This window comes from Oncorhynchus masou, chromosome 10 (genome assembly GCF_036934945.1).
Source record: "Oncorhynchus masou masou isolate Uvic2021 chromosome 10, UVic_Omas_1.1, whole genome shotgun sequence".
Taxonomy (NCBI): Eukaryota; Metazoa; Chordata; class Actinopteri; order Salmoniformes; family Salmonidae; genus Oncorhynchus; species Oncorhynchus masou.
In genome coordinates, this window is record NC_088221.1 from 18836758 (window position 1) to 18864172 (window position 27415).

Consider the following 27415-nt stretch of genomic DNA (forward strand, 5'->3'; position numbering starts at 1 on the left):
CAACCTTCTTCGAGCTCTGGAGTAAGGACCCTGTCATGGTTGAGTTGACATACAAAGACAGAGTTTCGTGCACTCAGAGAAACAATAGGACTGGTTCCAAAAAGTGATAGGATTTTATTTTGGATTTTGATGTGTTTTTATTGGAATCCTGTATGATTTTTTGGTCTTGGGTAAACATAATTATTTTTGTATTTATTTTTAAAGGAGACCAGAGTTATTATTATACATTTTTTGTCAGGACAGATAGGCAGAGTACAGACAGGAAGACAGCTATAGAGAGGGGTACAGAAAGTGGTTAAGGGCACAGACAGTCGGCTGAGGGGGCTTAAGTTGTCCGGAGTCGGGTGCTTAGACCGCTAAACCAGAATAGATTCCTATAGGAGTCCAATAGAACTGGTTCCAAAATCTGGTAGGATTTTTCTATTGGATTCCTGTATTGGAATCTTGTATGATCCTATAAGATAAAACCATATAGGATAGAATCCCATTAGAGTTCAATAGGTCACGGAAACATGGTTCTCTTGGGATATGTCGTCTGAGTCGGTACAGCCACTGGGTTTCTTCATGTGTCGCACCGACAGAAATAAACATCTCTCTGGGAAGAATAAGGGCAGGAGTGTCTGCTTCATGATTAACGACTCATGGTGTAACCATAACAATATACAGGAACTCAAGTCCTTCTGTTCACCAGACCTAGAATTCCTTACAATCAAATGCCAACCTTATTATCTCCCAAGAGAACTCACTCTAGTTATCGTCACAGCTGTGTATATACCCCCTCAAGCAGATGCAATGACGGCACTCAAGGAACTTCACTGGGCTCTATGTAAACTGGAAACCATATATCCTGAGGCTGCATTTATTGCAGCTGGGGATTTTAACAAAGCAAATTTGTGTACAAGGCTACCTAAATTCTATCAGCATATTGATTGCAGCACCAGCACGGGCAATACACTGGACAATTGCTACTCTAACTTCCGCGATGCATTCAAGTCCCCCCCCCCCCCTCCTCCCTTCGGCAAATCCGATCACAACTCCATCTTGCTTCTACCGTCCTATAGGCAGAAACTCAAACAGGATGTACCCGTAACTAGAACCATTCAACGCTGGTCTGACCAATCGGAATACACGCTTCAAGATTGTTTTAATCACACAGACTGGGAAATGTCCTGGGTAGCCTCAGAGAATAATATTGATCTATACGCTGACTCTGTGGGTGAGTTTATAAGGAAGTGCATTGGAGATGTTATACCCACTGTCACTACCAAACCTACGCTAACCAAAAACCATGGATGGATGGCAGCATTCGCGCATAACTGAAAGCACGAACCACCGCATTTAATCATGGAAATATGGGAATATGGCCGAATATAAACTGTGTAGCTCGCTGGTGTGTTTACGGACTTATTCAATTGCTCCCTATCCCAGTCTGCTGTTCCCACATGCTTCAAGATGGCCACCATTGTTCCTGTACCAAAGAAGGCAAAGATAATTGAACTAAATTACTATCACTCACTTCTGTCATCATGAAGTTCTATGAGAGACTAGTCAAGGATCATATCACCTCCACCTTACCTGCCACTCTAGACCCACTTCAGTTTGCATACTGCCCCAACAGGTCCACAGACGATGCAATCGCCATCACACTGCACACTGCCCTATCCCATCTGGACAAGAGGAATACCTATGTAAGAATGCAGTTCATCGACTACAGCTCAGCATTCAACACCATAGTACCCTCCAGGCTCATCATTAAGCTGGAGTTCCTGGGTCTCAATCCCGCCCTGTGCAATTGGGTCCTGGACTTTCTGACGGGCAGCCCCCAGGTGGTGAAGGTCGGAAACAACATATCCATTTTGCTGACCCTCAACACTGGGGCCCCACAAGGGTGCATGCCCAGCCCTCTCCTGTACTCCCTGATCATCCATGATTGCGTGGCCATGCACACCTCCAACTCAATCATCAAGATTGCAGACGACACAACAGTAGTGAGCTTGATTACCAACAACAGTAGTGAGCTTGATTACCAACAACGACAAGACAGCCTACAGGGAGGAGGTGAGGGCACTCGGAGTGTGGTGTTAGGAAAACAACCTCTCACTCAACGTCAACAAAACAAAGGAGATGATCGTGGACTTGAGGAAACAGCAGAGGGAGCACCCCCTATCCACATCGAAGGGACAGTTCCTCGGTGTACACTTCACAGACAAACTGAAATGGTCCACCCACACAGACAGACAGTTTCTTCAACCTCAGGAGGCTGAAGAAATGTGGCTTGTCACCTAAAACCCTGACAAACTTTTACAGATGGACAATTGAGAGCATCCTGTTGGGCTGTATTAGTGCCTGGTATGCAACTGCACCGAACTCATCCGCAAGACTTTCCAGACGGTGGTTCGGTCTGCACAACGCATCACTGAGGGCAAACTGCCTGCCCTCCGGGACACCTACAGCACCCGATGTCACAAAAAGATCATCAAGGACAACAACCACCTGAACCACTGCCTGTTCACCCTGCTACCATCCAGAAGGCAAGGTCAGTACAGGTGCATCAATGCTGGGGCCGAGAGACTGAAAAACAGCTTCCATCTCAAGGCCATCAGACTGCAAAACAACAGTCACTAACTCAGCCATCGTTCATCTATATATTTACATGAGATGTTGTGCATTCTAAGGGGAAACCAAACAAAAGAACCAGTGTTATTGTAACATTGTATGTATTATCGTGGTCATATTGTGCTGTCTTTTAATTCAACGACAAGAAGTTGCATGAATAACAATCAAATCAAATAACTTAAGTGAGTGTTTTATTGAAAAAGTTGTCCTGTACTGGTGGTCATACTGCAATTGAACTTGCAGCCTTGAATCAATCCCATATTGTGGTGGTGAATAAAACCGAAATGAATATAGGACTGTTCTGATTGGGGTGACAAAATCCTACAAGACATCAAAAATCCATATGATCCAATAGGATTCCAATAGGATAGAGGTGACACAAAATCCTATAGGATTCAATAGGATTCATTTTGATTTCCAATAGGGAAAAAAGTCGTCCAATAGGATTTCCGATAGGATTCTGATCGAGATGACATAACATCCTATAGGATTGTGAGAATTTTCTATTGGAAAACATTTTGGACTGGGGTGGAGCAGGATTGAGCATAGAGTATATTGTAGGTGCATGGTCCGATGGTTAAATGTTTTTGCTTTAGCCATCCATGCTCATGGGTCTGTTTTAGATGTATTCACCCCTTGCATTTCTTTCATTCCAGGTCACAGTGCTTGACTCACATAGAAGTCCATTTCCAGTTAGGGCTCATGGTACAGAGCCCCTCAAGTGGAGCATATCTCTATCAACAGGCTGGGTAGGATGTCTTAGCTCAGGGGTGCGTAACTGCAAAGGTTACAGTCACAATTGCCACCTCTTGTGAGCACTGTCAGAGTCAGCTAACATTAGGGCTGACCAGCAAGACAAAACAATAGCCCCGCCTTTACCCTGTGGTTAGTGTGGTATGCTGGCTCATGACACGTAATGTGACCTCAAATCAAAAACAGCAACACGGTCATGTGACCTCACTTCCTGACTGATGTTTCTTGATAAGAGAACACACAGATATGATTCAAAAATATATATTTGTTTGTAGATGGTTTGCAAACACAATTTCATTGGTTGGTCAATACAGAATGGTGATGGATATTTTCTTACATAGGGGGAAATTCTGAACATGATCACAAAAATTTTTTTGTCACCCACATTTCTGACTGGGTGACTGAGGTACAATGCAGTTGATATTTTATTGGAGATATGTGTTGAAGGTACTGTAGCCTACATGGTGTGTTGACCTCAAATCGTCTAACTCTCTGTCTCTCCCTCTCTTCATTCTGTCTCTCCCTCCCTCTCTCTCTCCTCTTCCCCTGTCACTCTGCGAGGCGGCTGAACGGCTAATTACTTTATGGACCCAGGGAAAGTAATAACTGCTGGGTTCAGAAGGGGTCTTTCTCTGGCCCCCTTGGAAGTGACCCTGGAGAAGTCCTCCCTAAGTCCTTCACCTCTGTTTGTACATAAGAGGAAGCCCTCATTAGATTCCCCCCTCCATCAGTGTCACAATGGTATGTCCCATTTAGGATTATAATTTTGTAATTGGATTATATCTGGTTCACAAAGAGCTCCCTTGGTCGCTGTGCCTTTGGGGACTTATTCAATGCAGATAAGATCTGTTTTGTTTTGTGCGAAGCTTTTACAGAACCATGCATGACACAGTGATGTTTAGTAGTCCTAGGGTTTTTCATTTGCTTTGATATGAGCAAGTTGTCAGTCAACTGTCAGTGAAATGTAGCATGAGTGATATCACCACTCGCTGCAGTCATTGTGTCTTGGTGACAACATAGTAGGATTGACTGACATACAGTACCTAGCCTCTGCATTGAAACAGTGGTGTAGAGGATCCCTCTCTTGATCCCCCCAGTCAGCCAGCACTATAGTCCAAACACAGACATGCTTTCCCTTCGGAGCACCTCCCAGGCTTCTCTCAACAACAATGGCTGGGCTTCAATAAGAGATTGGTGCAGAGGGGGCAGCCGTGATGCGTCCCTCAGGGCCTTTCATCATGCTGCTGCCGCTCACGCCCATCTAAGTGCCTGGTGGTCAGCTTTCATGAGGGACTTGATGATTAGCTTTGGCCATTTTGGTTGACACTTGCTGCTCAGGTGACTCAGGCTGGAATGCCTCTAAGTAAGTTGAAATGTTCCAGATACATTTTTTTTATGGGGCTACAGTAGAAGTTAATAAAAAATCTATTGCCTAGAACCCCTCAGACTTTTGACATTATTGGCCAATACATGATGGAGCACCTAGGGAATATACTTTTAGAATTTCTTAAGAATTTTTCCTTCCTTAGAGGCCTTAACACAAACACCATTTCAGCCCCAAAGATGGGTATCTTTCTATGATGAAAACTGACAAAATGTCTCGACTCGTTGAAACCTCATACAGGAGATCTTGGACCTTGTTTTCATTTCCCCCTCCTTTTTTTCTTCTTTCTTGTCGTTCCCTTTCTTTCCCATTTTCAACTCTACTGTACAAGTCCTTCATTTTGGGAACAAAGCACAGCCAATAAGGACGTAATTAAGTCCACCACAGAGCCTAGGCTGGACCGCTTCTGGGGCCGCGCCTTTGCAGTCCCATCCACTCCCCAGTCTCCCCTCTCTGTTGCTGGTCTCTCATGCCTGCTTAATGAGTGTAAATGAAAGAGTGGGACAGCAGCCATTTTGGAATCTGCATGTCCTTTATCTTTCCTCGATAGGAGACACTAAACATTTCACGTGATAAGGCTGTGGTATCGCAGCATTGTGTTCCGTAGTTAGACATGAATCCTATCCCTGCCTGAGGTGTAGCCTAGTCAGAGAATCAGGCGGTGATGTCACAGATTCCCAGGAGGCCCTTGTGGCTCTTTGTTCCACTCCCTAGGGGTTAGTGGAGTAAATTGTAGGGATTAGTGGGATTTTGTTTGAGAGGGTACTTCATTGTACCCCTGCCACCTCTCTTAGCATTCTACCCTGCAGACCCACCCCCATTCTACCCTGCAAACCCACCCACCAATCTGCCCCACATGATATGTTTGCTGGCCCTATGTCCCCTCTCATTCACCCCTCACTCTCTCCAACTGAACAAAAGTAGAGTGTTTTGTTTGGGATCCCGGTATTGGACGGAGAAAAGGCTGGAATTAGTCTTGTTGCTTGTACAGAGGCATCTATATGCGTACTTAAGATAGAAAGAGGTTGTTTTTGGAGCCCTCACAAATGGCGAAATGAAAATTGTTATTTAATTCCGACCGTCTTTCTGTCACACGTACACATTTTGCAGAGCTCTCAATCCTCAAGATGGGCTTCGGGATGAATGAAGGGAGGGAAAGGGTTAATCGCATACATTAATCACAGACACTTTGAGTACTGGGGCACCGGCGAGTTAATTCCAAACCTAAAGTCATTGGGACATTAAATAAAAAATTCACCCTGTCGAATGTAATTAATTTGGATTTAAACTGAGCTTTACCATTGCAGGGCTTGGTTTGAAATGCTTCCATTTAGACAGTGATATATGAGTAGCATATGGGGCTCTTTAACTAGCCTGAGTATGCACAACACACCACATGATGTCATTGGAGCACAGGCTTACCTCACAACTCTTGTATTGGCAGGTGAATTATGGGGGAAATGATATCTCAGCGGGACGCTTTATCACCGGGCGGTCCTAAATGAGTCGCTGTGGTGGCGATTAGCAGGCCCGGGAAAAACTCACCCAAAACCTTGGGATAGGTTCTGCAATTGGACGAGGGAATTCTTTGTCTGGGCACTGCTGGTTCAAGTGGTAACTTGTCTCTAGTAGCTAAATTAAATAGTTGTGGTTTGCTCTGTGGTAGTGGCATCTCCTTTCACGGCACAGATCAAATCAAATCCAATTTTATTGGTCACATATATTTAGCAGGTGTTATTGGGTGTAGCGAAATGCTTGTGTTCCTACTTCCAGCAGTGCAGTAATATCTAACAATTCACAACAATACACCGAATTAAGAAATATATAAATATTAGGATGAGCAATGTCGGAGTCCGGGGTATAAATATATATAAAATGTGATGGGATTTATAGACATTATAGACAGTATGTGGATAGAATATTGAGTATATCTCTAGAATATGTAGGATAGAATAGTATATATACAGCAATAATTTAATAGGATGGCATTGACTAAAATACAGTATATACAGTACATAAGAAATGAGTAAAACAGTATGTCAACATTATTAAAGTGACCAGTGATTCCATGTCTATGTACATAGGGACAATGACTATCACAACCGGCCGTGATCGAAGGTCCCATTGGGCAGCACACTATTGGCCCAGCATTGTCCGGGTTAGGTTTTGGCCGGGGTAGCCCGCCATTGTAAATAAGAATTTGTTCTTAACTGATCACCATAGATAAATAAAGGTTAAATAAAAATATAAAGTTCAGGGCAGGGCACTGGTTGGAGGCCGGCTAGTGATGGCTATTTAACAATCTGATGGCCTTAAGGTAGAAGCTGTTTTTCAGTCTCTTGGTCCCAGCTTTGATGCACCTGTACTGACCTCACCTTTTGGATGATAGCGGGGTGAACAGGGAGTGGATCGGGTGGTTGATATCCTTGATGATCTTTTTGGCCTTACTGTGACATCGGATGCTGTAGGTGTCCTGGAGGGCAGGCAGTTTTAGATGATTGCGATGACAAGACAGTTAGCATTCATATATGTTTCACCCACCAAACCAGCAGCTGTGACCACACCTCTCCCACCTTCTTCCAAAACACCATCATCCACTTCCCTTTACATTCTCACTGGAACAATGGTCCCCCAATTCCCCCAGCCTCTTGGCTGGTTTCCCAGAACAGGCTTGGCTTTACCTTAGCTAAAGTGAAACTGTGTGTCCAGAACCCATTGTTTTCCCCTCTGGGGAGACAGGAAGTGTGCAGCATTCAGCACAGTGTCCTGTTCCCTTCTCCGATGCCTCTCTCTGTCTCCTTGCCAGCATTGTGCGATCGCTCCTACTGTATCCCCGGTCCTTATTGCATTACATTCCTTGCACAGCAGTCCTGATGTAGATCACGTTTTTTGTTATAAAGTAGTCTTCAGTTGTACATATTGGGATATCTACACTGTAGCTTCATGCTAGTTTTCTATCATGTGAGGAGAGTGCTTCACATCTCTCCTTAAATGGTGGATAATATTCAGATTCAGAAAACTTGAATGTCCCCAGAGAGGCAATTCATTTTGCAGCTGTCATAAAACATATCACATTAAAAGCACCAACATATATATATATATATATATATATATATATATATATATAAGGAAATATAGTAAATATATAAGGAAAATCAAGGAGCGGAGATCCACCATAACACAGGGGTTATCCAACAAAGTGCTCCCTACTAAACCTGAAGGCTCTCCTCACTAATGTCCTCCCTGTATAGAAAACAGGACAATATCCTGTGTGTGGTTGAATGACAGATGTGGAGAGCTGGAACAAAAAGGCTTGGCCATTGATTGATATATCTGGGATTTTCTTTCTCTCCAACTAAGAGTTTGTGTCCTTCAGTGGAACAGATACAGTACTAGTGTTATAAACTGTACATGTAGCTCAGCAGGTTTGATGCAAGTGTGGCCAAATTTATTTAAAAAAATGCACATTTAAGTTATTCTATTCTGTTTGTGGGTGGTGTGTTTGTGCACGTGTGCTTCAAGCCCTTTCTAAGTTACTTTCCCAAAAGTGGAAGCTGTTTTGTTTTGCCCCAGTATCTAGTCAGTTACAGACCAGTAAATTACAATTTCTTTGGGACTCTTTATACAATTGAGTGAGTGAACTTTGGCTCAATATCTGTCTGCATGTAACGCCCTGACCTTAGAGATCCTTTTAATTCTCTATTTGGTTAGGTCAGGGTGTGACTAGTGTAGCTTTTTCCCACCTGTTGTTTGTGGGATCTTGTTTTTGTGTAGCTGCCTATGAGCAGCCCAGAACGTCACATTTCATTTTCTTCTATATTGTTTTTGGTGAGTTGCTTGTGTACGTCTAAGTACGTTGCACCTTGGTCCATTCATTCAGACGAGCGTGACAGAAGATTCCAGGGCGCGTTGTGCCAGCTCTACGCTCCAGACCTCCAGTGCGCCTCCACGGCCCAGCATATCCTGCGCCGGCCATACGTACTGTGTCTCCAGTGCACCTTCACAGCCCAGTGCGTTGTGTGCTAGCTTCCCGCACTTGCCGTGCGACGGATGTCATTTGTCCAGGACGCGTTGTGCCAGCTCTTACGCTCTAGACCTCCACTGCGCCTCCACGGTCCAATATATCCTGTGCCAGCTCCATGCACCCGGCCTCCAGTGCGTGTTTCCAGCCTGGTACATCCTGTGCCAGCTCCACACACAAAGCCTCCAGTGATGATCCATGGCCCGAAGCCTCCAGTGATGATCCATGGCCCGAAGCCTCCAGTGATGATTCATGGCTCGAAGCCTCCAGTGATTATCCATGGCCTGGAGTCTCTAGAGACGATCCAAGGTCTGGAGTCTCCAGCGACAATTCCCAGTCCGGAGCCTCCAGCAGAGGTTCCCAGTCCGGAGCCTCCGGCGACGACCTACGGTCCGGAGTCCCCGGCGACGATCTACGGTCTGGAGTCACCGGCGACGATCCACGGTTCGATTCCTTCGGCGATGATTCACGGTCCGGAGCTTCCGGGAATGATCCCTGCACCAGGCGCCACCGAAGTTGGCGGAGCGGGGTCTGCGTCCCGCACCGGAACTGCCACCGAGGGTAGATGCCCACCCGGACCCTCCCCTATAGGTTCAGGTTTGCGGCCGGATTCCGCACCTCTGGGGGGGACTGTCACGCCCTGACCTTAGAGATCCTTTTAATTCTCTGTTTGGTTAGGTCAGGGTGTGACTAGGGTGGGCAATCTATGTTTTCTATTTCTTTGTTGGCCTGGTATGGTTCCCAATCAGAGGCAGCTGTCTATTGTTGTCTCTGATTGGGGATCGTATTTAGGCAGCCTTTTCCCACCTGATGTTTGTGGGATCTTGTTTTTGTGTAGCTGCCTGTGAACAGCCCAGAACATAATGTTTCGTTTTCTTCTATATTCTTTTTGGTGAGTTGCATATTTATTAAACAAGTGGAACTCTAAGTACGCTGCGCCTTGGTCCATTCATTCAGACGAACGTAACACTGCAGCCATTGTATTGGTGCAGTCACCCTTCATAATGCTGCATATCACTCCAGCTGGCTGGCAAGGACTTCTAGGACATCTCATTACATCATTTGATAAAAATATTCTGTGTAGCTTAATTGTTTATCTATATTTGATCAATTCTTTCCCTACATAAACTGTCTCCACACACTGTATGTCGTGTATCTACATTCAATCAGAGGCAACGCCAGTGACCAAGCCTTAGTTTGCCCACCATCCTCCTTTACTCCCAATTACTGAACTCCCCTCCTCCTCCCCTTTTCTTATCACAGTGAGTGTCTATCGTTCCGTTCGGCTGTTCACTCTCCCTCTCCCTCTCCCCCGCCCATTCCCCTCTTCTCTCCTCCTTCTTCCATGAATGGAGAGAGCAGCATCCAGACAGAGAGAGAATGAGGGCGAGAGAGAGTGTTCCTAAGCAGGGATGCTGTATGGTTGCTAGGCTTGGAAAGCTGAAGTTGGATGGGACCATGTCATGTGTGGTTCTGGCCTCCTCACTCGTAAAGATGGCCTCCATTCCATTTTAGGAGAACATCTAGGGGGCTGAAGCCCAGGAAGGTGATACCTTTTTCGGGGAACGGATGTAAGACCTACTCCCATCTCCTCCACAGCTAGCTGAGAGCTGGATGGTTCCTGTGAGCGTTGTATCGCAGGAAATCTGAAATTAGATTGAGCGAGAGAGCGAGAGATAGTGAAGAAGTGTGGTAGAGGACAGAGGAAGGAGGAGGTGAGGACGATGGCTGGACTAGGCTGGTGTCTGGCAACGGTCCTCAGTTGGGGGAAGTTCTTCTTCTCCTGCCTCTTTCCCTTTAGGAGGATAAGGAAAGACAAGGTAAGCTTACATCACTTGGTTAGGCTGCATAATGAAAGGATGTGATGTCATTTTGCAACTCAGCTCAGCTATTTCGTGTACGAGTGACATTATCACTGTAACGTTGCTGTCATGAAATACAGACATTGTGAACACAAGTCAGGGTTGTGAATATTGTATTACACTAGCATGGTAGTGTTATCCAAGCTACAATGCTATTGGATTTGGTATGTTTGCTGGCAGGAATATAGCAGGTGAAATTTCAAGTGGAAAAAGTGTATGAAATCCAATCGATCAAACAATCCAGGACTTTTTCATCTGAATGGGCTGAAATTGGAATATGTAGTAGGCTTTATGATGTTTACTATTTGAAAGTGTGTCACCTATTGTGCCACACAGTTCCCTTCTCTTTATCGTGCCTTCCCAGTTTTTCTGGCTGGCTGGCTGGCTGGCTGGCTGGCTGGCTGTCTGTCTGTCTGGCTGTCTGTCTGGCAGCTCTGGAAACAATGGTTGTGTGTTTGCCAGTAGCAGCAGAGCTGCCCAGGAAATGTGCACCGATGGTAGAATGGATGATGAGGGAGGGACAGAGGAGATAAGGAAATCAGAATCACTCACATGGGCACGCGCACACACACAAACAGGACCATGGGGCCAGGATATTGCCTGGAATCAGTTTCACCATGGAACCTTGCCAGATAGTCTGTGCTTTGCTGAACAGAGTCATTATCCCTGTGCATGTAGCCACCACTCTATGTCCACAAGCACACACACACACACACACACACACACACACACACACACACACACACACACACACACACACACACACACACACACACACACACACACACACACACACACAGTAACCCCCCCCCCCACACACACACACACACACTTAATTAAGGCAGGAAGCTTTTCTGTCCCTGGCAGGCTGTCGGGACATGGAGAGGGATTGTGAGGCGGACCAGGGTTCTTAGCGAGCACTTCTCTCTTGCCCGGACATCAATCTTCCTCCATTGGCATTTTGATAGCGCAGCATGCTGTTCCCCCTCTGTGGTTATCATTGTGGAAGACTAAGCACTTTTCCTCTCATTTAACTAATGTCCCCACGGCCCATAAATTCCGAGCGAGTCACACACTCTGCACAGCCAAAGAATAAAACTGATATCTATGCTCCATTTGATGAATGGGCCCTTTTTGGTCTTTCCTACTCCTGAGTGAAAATATTGAGCAGATGTTTGATTCACTTTTCAGTTGGTGCATATTTACTTCAGATGTATCCGTCTCAGTTTGGACAGAAGGAATTATTGGAGATAGATTAACATAGTTGTTTATTGCTGTCTTGGACATTGTATTTCTGGATGAATAGTCTTACAGAACAGAAAGATTGACCTTAGCATTTTTAGTATGTGTATGTCAGTGGAGGCTCCTCAGAGAAGGATGGGGAGGACCATCCTCTTCAGAGAATTTCATTTTGCCTTTTTAGATAAAACTATACTAAATATTTTCACGTCACCAAATAATTGATTAAAACAAACTGTTTTGCAGTGAAGGTCTACAGTAGCCTCAACAGCACTCTCTGGGATAGCACCATGGTGTAGCCAGAGGACAGCTAGTTTCCGTCTTCCTCTGGGTACACTGACTTCAATACAAAACCTAGGAGGCTCAAGGTTCTCACCCCATTCCATAGACTTACACATGAATTATGACAACTTCCGGAGGATGTCCTCCAACCTATCAGAGCTCTTGCAACATGAACTGACATGTTGTCCAGCCAATCAAAGGATCAGAGAATTAATCTAGTACTTAAATCATTAAGCTACAGCTAGCTAGCACTGCAGGGCATAACATGTGGTGTGTAGTTGATTCAGAGAGAAAGACAATAGTTGAACAGTTCTGAACAAATTAACTTCTTCAAAAATGAAGGAGAAGCAAGAGTTTAGCCTACTCAAACACCCAGCTCAAACAGAGACAGGTGTTATGTTATTTATCTGGCTATGGCTATCCAACACTGGAACTCTTCCAAGTGAAGGTAAGCTTTTGGTTTTATTAATTTATTGCCAACGGGGCTCTCCAGTGTAACTACTAAACTGCTTGCTGTACACTCCACTGCATGACTGTAGCGGGTTTACTAATGCATTAGTTCTTGAAGCTATGCTGACTATATCGTTACTTAACACTAGAACCACCATAGGCTAACGGCCACTGACGTTTGATTATGTAAATAAAAAATATAACTTTTTTATCGGGCTCTAAAACGTTGGCGCCAATGCGTCTCTCCCTTTCCTCACTGAATGAATGACAAATGGATGAGTGGGCGATTATTATACATTTTACTTGTTGTTACATGTTACTTCATAATTGAATTTAAATTAGGCCTAACTGAATGATAAGCACGGTGAAGGTGGCAGGTAGCCTAGCGGTTAAGAGCGTTGAGCCAGTAACTAAAAGGTTGCTGGTTCAATTAGGTGAACTAGGTGAAAAATCTGTCGATGTGCCCTTGAACAAGGCACTTAACCCAAGCCGCTCTGGATAAGAGGCTGTGAAGAGGTTGATTTCATTTAGAAAGTCAATAGTGTAATAATGTGTTTGTGTTATGCAGGTTTATCAGCTTTGGCGCTCACGTTTATAACACATAATTTGACCGTGGGACTTGCGGGTTGATATAATTTTTATTTTACGTTTTACTTTGTAAAAATAATCTGTTCCAGGACTGTTTTATTTACTGTTACTCTATTACGAATCAAATTTATTGTAAGGGAAATGCTATCTATTGCAGTAGGTAGAGTAATGCACAACTTATCCTTGACTCTATCCAAGTTGACGAACAATGGGAATCAAACGATGCCAGCCCACTGAGTGAATGATACATGGATGAATGGGCGATAACTGTGTACTTTACTTCAAAATAACTGAATGTTAAGGAGGCTAGAGAGGTTGATTTAATTTAATTTACTTTACAACAACAGCGTAATGATGAGTTTGTGTTATGCCTATTTATCAACGTTGGTGCTCATGTTAATAATTCATATCCTTGACTCTATCCAAGTTGTAAACATAAACTGTACCGAAACTAATTTCACACACAATAAGAGTTAGCCTATAGACAATATTACATTAACAATATTCTGAGTTATAGTATTATCGGCTGTTGTCAAATTTTAAATCAAGAGACGGGTGCATCTAGTAATTGACAGATACAGGGAAAGGAGCATCACTTTCAAATCCTCCTTCACATGCAGGTAAACATGTTTGATTTCTATATAGTATCAGAAAGAGCATATTCTGCAGTTTCTATGACACTTACCTTTGTCAAATACCTCTCAAAATTCAAGAGGTGCAGTTCTATTTCCAAATGTCACTTTTTCCAAGAATACCTGTGCTGTCCATGTGTTCAGCACATGTCCACTGGTGTGGCAGCATTGCTCTGGCTACTAAGCAGACTAGTAACATAATAAACGTAACATTAGCTTGTCTGTTTTGTTTAAAATACATTTTCTTGTTTCCACAATGTTTCTTTAGACCTGTCAAAACAAAATTGTAATGGACTTATTTGAGATGGACTTAAACTAGTGGTTCTTCGTTTTTACTTATAGCCTAGAGTAGCATCAACTAATGACAATTATATTATGTTCTTTGAAATGATTGTTTTCTAATGTTACCTAAGACCTTTATAAACACAACCAAATTATTATTCCATTCCATTATTCCATGATCAAACATTTCAATATGCATTTCTCAACGGCTGGCCATGCCTTCCTCCTGGCTACTCCTTGGACAATGTGCTAACTAACCTCCAAACGATCTTCAATGCTTTAATGCCATACAACCCTCCTTCCGTGGCCCCCAACTGCTCTTAAACGCTAGTAAACCAAATGCATGCTTTTCAACCGCTCGCTGCCCTCCCGTCCGACTAGCATCACCACCCTGGACGGTTCTGACCTAGAATATTTGGACAACTATAAATACCTAGGTGTCTGGCTAGACTGTAAGCTCTCCTTCCAGACTCATATTAAACATCTCCAATCCAAAATCAAATCTAGAATCGGCTTTCTATTTCGCAATAAAGCCTCCTTCACTCACGCCGCCAAACTTACCCTAGTAAAACTGACTATCCTACCGATCCTCGACTTCGGCGATGTCATCTACAAAATAGCTTCCAACACTCTACTCAGAAAACTGGATGCAGTCTATCACAGTGCCATCCGCTGTGTTACCAAATCACCTTATACCACCCACCACTGCGACCTGTATGCTCTAGTCAGCTGGCCCTCGCTACATATTCATCGCCAGACCTACTGGCTCCAGGTCATCTATAAGTCTATGCTAGGTAAAGCTCCGCCTTATCTCAGTTCACTGGTCACGATAACAACACCCACCCGTAGCACATGTTCCAGCAGGTATATCTCCCTGATCATCCCCAAAGGCAACACCTCATTTGGCTGCCTTTCCTTCCAGTTCTCTGCTGCCAGTGACTAGAATGAATTGCAAAAATGGCTGAAGTTGGAGACTTTTATTTCCCTCACCAACTTTAAACATCAACTATCTGAGCAGCTAAGCAATCACTGCAGCTGTACATAGTCCATCTGTAAATAGCCCACCCAATCTACCTACCTCATCCCCATACTGTTTTTATTTTATTTACTTTTCTGCTCTTTTGCACACCAGTATCTCTACTTGCACATCATCATCTGCTCATTTATCACTCCATTGTTAATCTGCTAAATTGTAATTATTCGGTCCTATGGCCTATTTATTGCCTACCTCCTCATGCCTTTTGCACACACTGTATATAGACTTTCTTTTCTCTACTGTGTCATTGACTTGTTTGTGAGAACTTGTTCTCAACTACCCTACCTGGTTAAATAAAGTGAGAAATAAAATGAAATGTATTTATTAGACTCTTAGAATGTTGATGTGTCATTGGCTAGAAGTGTAGAAATATGGCTTATGGCCTACATTTTTTAGTATGAGTTTGTAGAAATATACAAAACATATCCTTGACTCTATCTAAGCAAATTGCCATTGTTGTTATGTTTTTACATGGATACATTTTCACAAATATTTTTTCATGCAATTCATGCTTTACAATTGCTTATGCATTGTTTATCAGGCCTTGGTGCTTATGTTTGCTGACTTGCGTGTTGATATGCAACTGATATGTATGCTAAATGGGATGCCCAGCAATGTTCTCAACGTTCTCTAGTGGGTACTTAAGGCTGAAAGGCCATGCGGTTCTAGGATTAATATGGTAACATCAATGTAGGCTGTGTTGTGTTTAGCGGTTATGGTATGAAGGCTTGGCTTGGAAAGGTTTTTTTTCACCTGGTTACAGACAGCTGTTGTGTTGTGCACTGAAGTCCACAAGCGAAGGGAAAATGTGAAAGGAGGATAGTGCATAGATGTGAGAGGGAATTATACAATGAGCAAAGTGATCATGTTATTTGTATGTGGCTGCTATGAAAGTGAACTGTGTTTGCGTGTGATCAGGGGTGAATTCATTCTGCTGATTCTGTTGAAAAACATTTCTTAAACGTAAGCAATTTGCAACTGTTTTGACCCTAGCTCAGCTAGATGCAGGCAAGAGTGAACAAGGCGGTATTGCATATATCACTGTCTGTCACCTTGATTGCTAAAATTTTCTCTTGACCTGTGGAACTGCATTGTAAACTTTCATTCATAGGCTAGGTTGTAGCAACCTTATGTTGGATATAAGGAGAATTTGAGTATCATGTAGTAGCCTAAACCTATCAATGTTCATTGAACTGGGTGAATGGAATATGAATGAGAGTCATCCAATATGCTGAAATAGAAATAATGCCATGCTCATAAAAAAATATTGTCCTCCCTAATCTTAAACGGCAAATTAAATGAAATGAAATTGTATTTGTCACATGTGCCAAATACAAAAGGTGTAGACCTTACAGTGAAACGCTTACTTGCGAGCCTTTAACCAACAATGCTGAGTTTTGAAAAAGTAAGTTAAAAAAATGTGCTAAATAAACTAAAAGGAAAAATAGTAACACAATAAAATAACAATAACGAGGCTATATACAATAGGTGCCGGTACCGATTCAATGTGCAGGGGTACAGGTTAGTTGAGGTAATTAAGGTAATATGTACATGTAGGTAGGGGTAAAGTGACTATGAATACAAGATAAACAGAGAGTAGCAGCAGCGTATGTGAAGAGTGGCTAGGAATGTGAATGTGTGTGTATGTGACGTCAATATTCACTTCACCATGAATTGTTGCCAGCTAGACTCAGTAACATTGGTCTCAGTGAAGGGGCAGTAAATTGGTGTAGGAACTATCTTTCTGACAGAACACAATGTGTAATAACGGACAATCACAAGTTTAGCTTTCTTTCTTTATTTTCTTGAGATTAATAGAGGTGTTCCCCAGGGTTCCATTTTAGCTCCTGTGTTGTTCTCAATTGTAATTAATGATTTGGGAAATGGGATGCAACAAGCAAAGTTGCATCTATATGCAGATGATACAGTCATCTGTATCATCTGTGCTCCTTCTCTGGATGTGCTCCTTCTCTGGTTCAGGCTGTTGAAGAGCTTCAGACTGCTTTTCAGTCACTGCAGTCTGGTGGCATATCCATTGAAATGTGTCATCCTACAAATACCTAGGTATATGGTTGGATGACACATTTCCTTTAAAGGTCAAATGGATAATACTGTGAGGTAGCTTAAATTGGAATTGGGTTTTTATTTTCATCCCGCTTATGGCTAGAAAGAAGCCTTTTCAGTCCACTTTTCTCTCTGTAATTGATTATGGTTGACTTGTATATGCATGCGGGCTCCTCTGTCTTACAGAGACTGGACTCTGTATATCATGCAGCCTTGCGCTTTATTACAAATGCCAAATCACTCAACCACCAATGCACATTGTACCAAATGGTGGGTTGAACCTCAATTTAAATGCGCAGAAAGCTACATTTGTATGTCTTCATCTACAATACCCTTTTGGGTAAATTTACCTCTGTTATCTGGTCTCCTTCACCACCAGCAGTTACCATACCCGTTCTGCTAGGTGGTTGCTACTTAAAGGACTTTACAGTATTAGTCTAACTGCCTTTTCTTCTTGTGCACCAGAGGCATGGAATAGTCTACAATCCATGCTTCATCTAGATATGTTAGTGCCACTGAATTAATTTAAAATGTTGATGGGAGACTGTTACAGAAGAGTGTAAATGCTTTTTTCAGGCTGTATCATGTTGTTGTATTGTATTGTTGTTTGTCTTATTCTGTAATGTATTGATTGTTGCTGCCTTCTTGGCCAGGTATCCCTTGAATAAGAGACTGGGTCTCAGTTGGCTTTTCCTGGTTAAATAAAGATTAAATTAAAAAAGGTATGCTTGAGTGTGAATGTTTTGTGTGTGAGTGTGTGTGTGTGTGTGTGTGTGTGTGTGTGTGTGTGTGTGTGTGTGTGTGTGTGTGTGTGTGTGTGTGTGTGTGTGTGTGTGTGTGTGTGTGTGTGTGGGTGGGTGTGTGTATATGAGTGTTGGGGTGTTATGTGTGAGTGTGTGGTTATGTGTGAGTCCAGTGAGTGTACTTCCAGCCTGCGCAAGAGAGTCAGTGCAAAAAATGATAAGAGATAAGAATAAAATATGGGAGTTAATGCAAATTGTCCAGGTAGCAATTTGATAAACTATTCAGCAGTCTTATGGCTTTGGGGTAGAGGCTGTTAAGGACCCCTTTGGTCCCAGACCTGGCGCTCCGGCACCGCTTGCAGTGCGGTAGCAGAGAAAACAGTCTGTGACTTGGGTGGCTGTAGTCTTTGACCATTTTTTGGGTTTTCCTCTGACACCGCCTGGTATAGAGGTCCTGGGTGGCTGGAAGCTTGGCCCCAGTGGTGTACTGGGCCGTATGCACTACCCTCTGTAGCGCCTTGCGGTTGGATACCGAGCAGTTGTCATACGAAGCGGTGATGCAACCAGTCAGGATGCTGTTGATTGTGCAGCTGTAGAACTTTTTGAGGATCTGAGGTAACATGCCAAATATTTTCAGCCTCCTGAAGGGGAATAGGCATTTTCTTGCCCTCTTCACAACTGTCTTGGTGTGTTTGGACCATGATAGGTCCTTAGTGATGTGGACACCAAGGCACCTGAAGATCTTGACCCGCTCCACTACAGCCCCCTCGATGTGAATGGGGGCGTGCTCGGCCCTCCTTTTCCTGTATTCCACGAGCAGCTCCTTTGTCTTGCTCACGTTGAGGGAGAGGTTGTTGTCCTGACAACACACTGCCAGGTCTCTGACCTCTTCCCTATAGGCTGTCTCATTGTCGTCGGCACCGACTGCCACTGGTGTATGTGATCCCTGTAGGAACGTCAGACAATGGAAAAGCACCCCCACGATGTGCAGCTACAGTATGTTGTTGGTGCAGCTGTAGCCTGGCAAAGAATACACTGACTTCGACATGGAGCTCCTTTGTAATATCATCCCTAGCCCTTACCTCCATATGGACTGACTAGTATCTAGTCTTAGATAGATGTACTGTCTGCCAAGTTCCGCCATGCCTCAACAATTCATTGATTACAATGAGTTGAGTCTGAGCTACAGATTAGATTGTACGCCACCTTCACTGACTTCAAGGCACCAGTGAAAACTACCCCAATCTCCTTGTCTTAATTCCATCAAATCATTTGCAGTGATGCAAGCTCCTAAGAGCATGTGTGACACACCACCTGGATTCAGTCCTATGTATCTACATTTGAAATTGTGTTTTCACATTGGGATAAAAGTAGATTCTCAGAGCTAGGAAATGGTATGTCATACACTACTGTACAGTTGAGGAACAATGGGAAAGTAATTCTGCTTTAAAAGTTGATCCACTTGTAACCCCACTTTTGAGAAAATTGCCCTTGGATGTTTTGGTACACAAACTGGAGAGCTCTTCTTTGTCTACACCTATTCAGCATCGTTCACAACATCTTAAGCCTTAGCCCCACCAATCTCTTTAAGGATTCACATGTGAGATCATGTGAGTAGTTTAGTAAACAACCAAAGGTTTCAAGACTAAAAGTTGTAAAAGTAGTAGCCGACAATAAGGAAAAACTCCAGGTAAAAATACAGTTTATCTAGTCCTTGGCCTATATCCTAATCTGACTATGGTGCAGATCCTGTTGTTCTTCAAGTTACCGTCTCTGCTAAACACTATATAATATCAAATCTCAGTTTATTTGTCACATGAACAGGATACAGAAGGTGTAAATGGGACAGTGAAATGGTTACTTGCATAGTAGGAATATCACAAACAGAATGTGTGCAGATACAAATATTTTATCATTATTACATGACGCTTACCCAGAAATCCCCCAGCCACATCTTGCTAAGTGGATGCGTCACTATTGTCTAGACATGTACACATGTTCACGACAAACAATAGATCGCTGTAATCACCCCCAGACACACCTAGCTAACTTCATGTGTCATGTAATCATCTGGCAAAGTGGAGTCTTTTGTTTAGACATGTAGCTAGCTAGCTAAACAATCAACCGGCATACTAGCTAAACAATCAACAGGCATAATACCAACTACCAACAACTACATAATATCATACTACTACCAATACAAACGCTTTCATAGCTGTAGTATGAATCTGTAGATAGCTAAAGCTAACCAACTAGGTTCAATATTAGCTTGCTAACATTAGGCTATAACTAGCAATGCAAATATGTTTCTGATTCAAATAATATTTCCACAGAGATCATACATGTAATGTTAGCTAGCGAGCCAGCAAGCTAAAGTTCGCTAAACTTGCAATGAAAATGACTTTCTGACAAAATTAGAAACGTATAACATCTGAAAATGTAGCTAGACTCTTAACTGTACACACGACAGATTGGAATAATTTAACTTAGCGTTTTGTTTGTAGCTACATGTTGTTTGGTTGGCATTGTGTAAAGTCATTCCGGTTCACACTGACCGTGGCGTATGCAGAAAGTAGCCCATCGGGCCTCCCAAGTGGTGCATCGGTCTAATGCACTGCATCGCAGTGCTTGAGGCATCACTACAAACCTGGGTTTGATCCCAGGCTGTGTCACAACTGGCCGTGACCGGGAGTCCCATAGGGCGGCACACAATTGGCCCAGTGTTGTCCGGGTTAGGGGAGGGTTTGGCCGGGGGGGGGGCTTTGCTTGGCTCATCACACTGCAGCGACTCTTTGTGGTGTGCCTACAAGCTGACTTCTGTTGTCAGTTGAGGGGTGGCCGGGTTAAGCGTGCGGGTGTTAAGAAGTGCAGTTTGGCCGGTCATGTTTCAGAGGATGCATGACTCGACCTTCGCCTTTCCCGCGCCCGTTGGGGAGTTGCAACGATGAGACAAGATTGGAATTGGATCGCAATTGGATATCACAAAATTGGGGGAAAAAAGAGGGTAAAATAATAGTAACAAATAAAAAAGAAAGTTGCCCATCACAACATTTTTTCAACTGATCTAACAATAGTGCCTGCTAAATTCAGGGCATCAATGTTGTTGAGATAAGTAGCAAATCTTTTGTAGTTCTCGATGTCTAACGTTATATCTTTCAAGTGGTGGAAAGGACTATCAACAGATACTGACCAGCTCAAATTGTCGACAGAAGTCTACATGGCAGACCAATCCAAACATCATCTCCCGGCATGTCCAGACGATCCGTTATCTCAGCCAATGATGGCTAGCGGGAATGTTTGTGTCTATTCCTAGGCTCGTAATTTAACAAATTCATATTTATAGTTGGAATACAAGTTCGTTATTAAGGCACATGAAAGTTCACATGTTCCAGAAAGCATTTCTGCCAAAAAAAATGCATTTGGATAAAAAATACATCTTTAAATGGCTCTCCTGTGAAGTAGTGACATGCAACATATGCCTAGCTTCCTGAACCGGGTCACACGTGTGCAAACCAGATGCTCCGTTTTAAACTTGTTGCACTCAGACCTAGCTACTTTAGTGCCTTCAGAAAGTATTCACACCCCTTGACTATTTCCAAATGTCGTTGTATTACAGCCTGAATTTGAAATGGATTTAATTGAGATGTTTTTTTCACTGGCTAACACACAATACCCCATAATGTCAAACTGGAATTTTGTTTTTACAAATGTTTAAATCTAAAATGTTTTGAGTCAATAAGTATTAAACCCCTTTCATTAAGGCAAGCCTTGATAAGTTCAAGAGTAAAAATGTTCTTAAGTCGCTGGACTCAGTTCTGTGTGCAAATACCTCATACCTGTACCCCACACATACAATTACCTGTAAGGTCACTCAGTCGAGCAGTGAATTTGAAACACAGAATCAATCACAAATACCAGGGAGGTTTTCAAATTCCTTGCAAAGAAGGGCACCTATTGGTAGTAGATGGGTAAAAAATAAAAAAGCAGACATTGAATATCCCTTTGAACATGGTGAAGTTATTAATTACACGTTGGATGGTGTATCAATACACCCAGTCACTACAAAGTTACAGGCGTCCTTCCTAACTCAGTTGCCAGAGAGGAAGGGAACCTCTCAGGGATTTCATCAGAAGGCCAATGGTGACTTTAATTGTTTTTACAGAGTTTAATGGTTGTGATAGGTGAAAACTGAGAATGGGATCAACAACATTGTAGGTATTCCACAACACTAACCTAATTGACCAATTGAAAAAAGGAAGCCTTTACAGAATACAAATATTCAAAAACATGCATTCTGTTTGCAATAAGGCATTGCTAAAAATGCTGCAAAAAAATTCACTTTTTATCTTGAATACAAAATGTTATGTTTGGTGCAAATCCAATACAACACATTACTGAGTACCACCCTCTATATTTTCAAGCATAGGGGTGGCTACATCATGTTATTGGTATGCTTGGAATTGTTAAGGACTGGGGAGTTTTCAGGATAAAATAGAAACGTAATGTAGCTAAGCACAGGGAAAATCCTAGAAGAAAACCTGGTTTGTTCTGCTTTCCACCAGACACTGGGAGATTACTTCACCTTTCAGCAGGACAATAACCTAAAACACAAGGCCAAATCTACACTGGAGTTGCTTACCAAGAAGACAGTGAATGTTCCTGAGTGGCCAAGTTACAGTTTTGACTTAAATCTGCTTGAAAATCTATGGCAAGACTTAAAAAGGGTTTGTCTAGCAATGATCAACAACCAATTTCATAGAGCTTGAAGAAAAATTCAGGTGTGCAAAGCTCTTAGAGACGTACAGCTGTACTCGTTGAAAAAGGTGATGTATTGACTCAATGGCGTGAATATTGCTGTAAATGAGATACACTGTATTTCTGTCTGGGACTAAACCATAGCTACTCAGAAACCGCATGACACCTCCCCACCAAACTGAAGTGCTGATGAATGATATGACCTAATAACCACAGAATGTCTCCGATAATTGACAGAGATTTCCTGGCTGTAGGTTTCCTGGGTTTTAAAAGCAGATCAGTTTGACATAAGCTGAGGGCTATGTCAGTTGAACTTGGCACCAGCTGCCTTGGTATGCAAGTGATTAAAAAGAACTGGATCCCTGAGAGAAAGTGAAAAATTGCTCTTTGAAACTACAGAGCTTTCTGAAAAGAAGGGCCCGTTTCTGCCACTGACTTGCAGAACAGGCTGAGGAGAGTTGTTGCATGTGGCGAGGAACGTATAGGGAACATATGGGCAACATATGGGCACTATTGGTATGGTCAGATTTAGTATGGGCAATGTGTGGGGAACATTATTTCAGCTACAATGCAAGGGACAGAACATGGTCTGTGCTTGACTATTACAATGACATTTGTGCTAAAGGATGTCTCGTTAATTAGGTTGAACTGAGGAAGACTGTCCTAAGGGACAACAGTGTGGTCTGTGTTTTTGTGGAACAGTGTCTATTTATGATAGTCTGTTCTTGAGCGTAACAAGTACAGAATAAATGAACGTTTGGAGAGGACAATAGGACAGACTGGTGAAAGTTTGGGTCTGAAACAAACGGGAAAGGGAATCCAATAATGTTTTGGGAAGTAAAGTGATAGGCATTGGTGTGTCCTGCTACACAAAAGTGCTTTGATACCTTTGGAAGAGTGCTATGTTGATGCAAACCATTAGCATTAGCATCAACCAACATCGTTTAAAAAACAGAAATATTTCTTAGTGTTATAGTGGTGGTCTTTCACTCTGGTGAGGGAGGTCTGGTACAGAGGCATGTCCCTTTCTCTCACTCTCTGCTCCCTACAGGATCCTGTTCTTCAAAGCTAGGGAGAGGGAAAAAATGTGCATACCCATGTGAGCCCGAGCCCAGGGAGGGTGTGTCTGTATTGTTTTCTACAGATGGGGGTCTGGAGTTAGACCCGGTGGGATGGGGAGGAAAGGAGGGAAGGGTGGGGGGGAACTTCCTCCCATCTACTGGACTCTAGGCTCTGAGCCAAGAGGAGGCCTGGTATAGCAGAGTATGCCCCACTCCCCACTTTTGTTTTATGCACACACACACACAGACACACACACACACATGCAGACATACACAGACATACTCGCAGGAACACACACACACACACACAATATCTGGATGAATTTATTGGTTAGATATGTGTGTGTGTGTCTTTGTGGGTGAGTGTGTTTGCTATTAGACAGCAAAATATTCCTTGTCCTCTGTTGTATCAGTCAATCTGAGAGGCCTGTAGTGGTTACCACTATCTCTCAGTGCTGTGCCGTGAGCTGATTTCCCAGCACAGCCCGAGCTGAAGGTCAAAGTCATACTGATGCGAGGCCATTATGGATTTGATTAGCCTGGGAAATATTATTGTATACCCCCCTGCACACACACACACACACACACACACACACTAATGGAGGTCGGTGCCGTTTAAGATTAGGGAGAATGATTTATTTTTTTAATGAGCATGTCCTTATTTCTATTACAGCATATTGGATGACTGTCATTCATATTCCATTCACCCAGCTCAATGTAACAGCGATAGGTTCAGGCAACTACATGATATTCGAATTCGCCCTATACCCATCATAAGATTGCTACAACCTAGCTTACAAATGAAAGTTCATAATGTAGGTGCATAGGTCGAGAGACAGTGCAAAACCATTTTGCAACTAAAACGAAAGTTTCTATTGGACAAATTCAGGTAGGTCCCACCCAGTTTTGATTCCGTTTGTTTCTGTTTAAGAAACCTTTTGCAACAGAAGCGGAATGAAGACACCCCTAATCACCCGCACACACAGTTCACTTTCATAGCTACCATATACAGCATCATCACTTTTCTCGTTGTATAATTCCTTCACGCATCTACGTGCTCTCTTCCTCTCACATTTTCCCTTCGCTTGGACTTCAGTGCACAACATTACAGCTGTCTGAATGCAATCACTGTTTCAAAATGTAATTATTACGCAACAGGACAGATAACGCGTGCTGCCTGCTAATTATCAACTTGTCAATTTCAAATTATTTTCGAACAAGTTGTTCTAACAACAGCTTGAATTAAGGTGTGTTCCACCTCCTCATTAATTCACATAAAAGTAGTCCAAGTCAGACCATTTCAGTTTGAGGTTTTACTGAGCCGGACAAACTTCACTCTTCGAGGAGAGCCCACCACTTCACCAATGTTTGCGCAGCAGAAGTCTGCAGACATTTGCAAAGTCTTGCACGAATTGGAATATTTTCTGGCTGGCGCTCGCATTGCCCTCCTTGTTGTTTTCCTTACAAATAATAATAGTTCCTTATTTTCTGTATATCGCTTTGTCGTTTCTACTGTAGGCGTATACTATATGTATGTAGCATAATGTATTTACAGTTTTAGTCACATGTTTTCAAATACTGGTGACAAATAATGCATTCCGATAGATTAGATTGTAATGGACACCTATGATGTTTGTACATTTTTTTTAGGTTGTACTGATTATAATGAGCTAATGTTAAACTATTGCCAGCTACAGTTGAAGTCGGAAGTTTACATACACTTAGGTTGGAGTCATCAAAACTCGTTTTTCAACCACTCCACACATTTCTTGTTAACAAACTATAGTTTTGGTAAGTCAGTTAGGACATCTACTGTGTGTATGACACAAGTCATTTTCCCAACAATTATTTACAGCTAGATTATTTCATGTATAATTCACTGTACACTAAGTTACCCTAAGTTGACTGTGCCTTTAAACAGCTTGTACCTGTGGATGTATTTCAAGTCCTACCTTCAAACTCAGTGCCTCTTTGTTTGACATCATAGGAAAATCAAAATAAATCAGCCCAGACCCCAGAAAACACCATGAGACCACGCAGCCGTCATACCGCTCAGGTATCCGCGTTCTGTCTCCTAGAGAAGAACGTACTTTGGTGCGAAAAGTGCAAATCAATCCCAGAACAACGGCAAAGGACCTTGTGAAGATGCTGGAGGAAACAGGTAGAAAAGTATCCACAGTGGGGAGAACAAGTATTTGATACACTGCCGATTTAGCAGGTCTGTAATTTTTATCACATCACTTCAACTGTGAGAGACAGAATCTAAAACAAAAATCCAGAAAATCACATTGTATGATTTTTAAGTAATTCATTTGCATTTTATTGCATGACATAAGTATTTGATCACCTACCAACCAGTAAGAATTCCGGCTCTCACAGACCTGTTAGTTTTTCTTTAAGAAGCCCCCCTGTTCTCCACTCATTACCTGTATTAACTGCACCTGTTTGAACTCGTTACCTGTATAAAAGACACCTGTCCACACACTCAATCAAACAGACTCCAACCTCTCCACAATGGCCAAGACCAGGGAGCTGTGTAAGGACATCATGGTTAAAATTGTAGACCTGCACAAGGCTGGGATGGGCTACAGGACAATAGGCAAGCAGTTTGGTGAGAAGGCAACAACTGTTGGCGCAATTATTAGAAAATGGAGGAAGTTCAAGATCACGGTCAATCACCCTTGGTCTGGGGCTCCATGCAAGATCTCACCTCGTGGGGCATCAATGATCATGAGGAAGGTGAGGGATCAGCCCAGAACTACACGACAGGAGCTGGTCAATGACCTGAAGAGAGCTGGGACCACAGTCTCAAAGAAAACCATTAGTAACACACTACGCCGTCATGGATTAAAATCCTGCAGCGCCCACAAGGTCCCCCTGCTCAAGCCAGCCCATGTCCAGGCCCATCTGAAGTTTGCCAATGACCATCTGAATGATCCAGAGGAGGAATGGGAGAAGGTCATGTGGTCTGATGAGACAAAAATATAGCTTTTTGGTCTAAACTACCCCTCGCCGTGTTTGGAGGAAGAAGAAGGATGAGTACAACCCCAAGGACACCATCCCAACCGTGAAGCATGGAGGTGAAAACATCATTCTTTGGGGATGCTTTTCTGCAAAGGGGACAGGACGACTGCACCGTATTGAGGGGAGGATGGATGGGGCCATGTATCGCGAGATCTTGGCAAACAACCTCCTTCCCTCAGTAAAAGCATTGAAGATGGGTCATGGCTGGGTCTGCCAGCATGACAACGACCCTAAACACACAGCCAGGGCAACTAAAGAGTGGCTCCGTGAGAAACATCTCAAGGTCCTGGAGTGGCCTAGTCAGTCTCCAGACCTGGACCCAATAGGAAATCTTTGGAGGGAGCTGAAAGTCCGTATTGCCCAGCGACAGCCCCGAAACCTGAAGGATCTGGAGAAGGTCTGTATGGAGGAGTGGGCCAAAATCCCTGCTGCAGTGTGTGCAAACCTGGTCAAGAACTACAGGAAACGTATGATCTCTGTAAATGCAAACAAAGGTTTCTGTACCAAATATTAAGTTCTGCTTTTCTGATGTTTCAAATATTTATGTCATGCAATAAAATGCAAATTAATTACTTAAAAATCATACAATGTGATTATCTGGATTTTTTAAATTTTTTAGATTC

The 27415-nt window shown here is 43.0% G+C and overlaps 1 protein-coding gene across 5 annotated transcripts in view; it reads left to right on the forward strand.

Annotated features, from left to right (window-relative positions):
• LOC135547286 (tensin-1-like) overlaps positions 1-27415 on the forward strand; it is a 293490-nt gene that overhangs the window by 52397 nt on the left and 213678 nt on the right. The window lies entirely within an intron of this gene.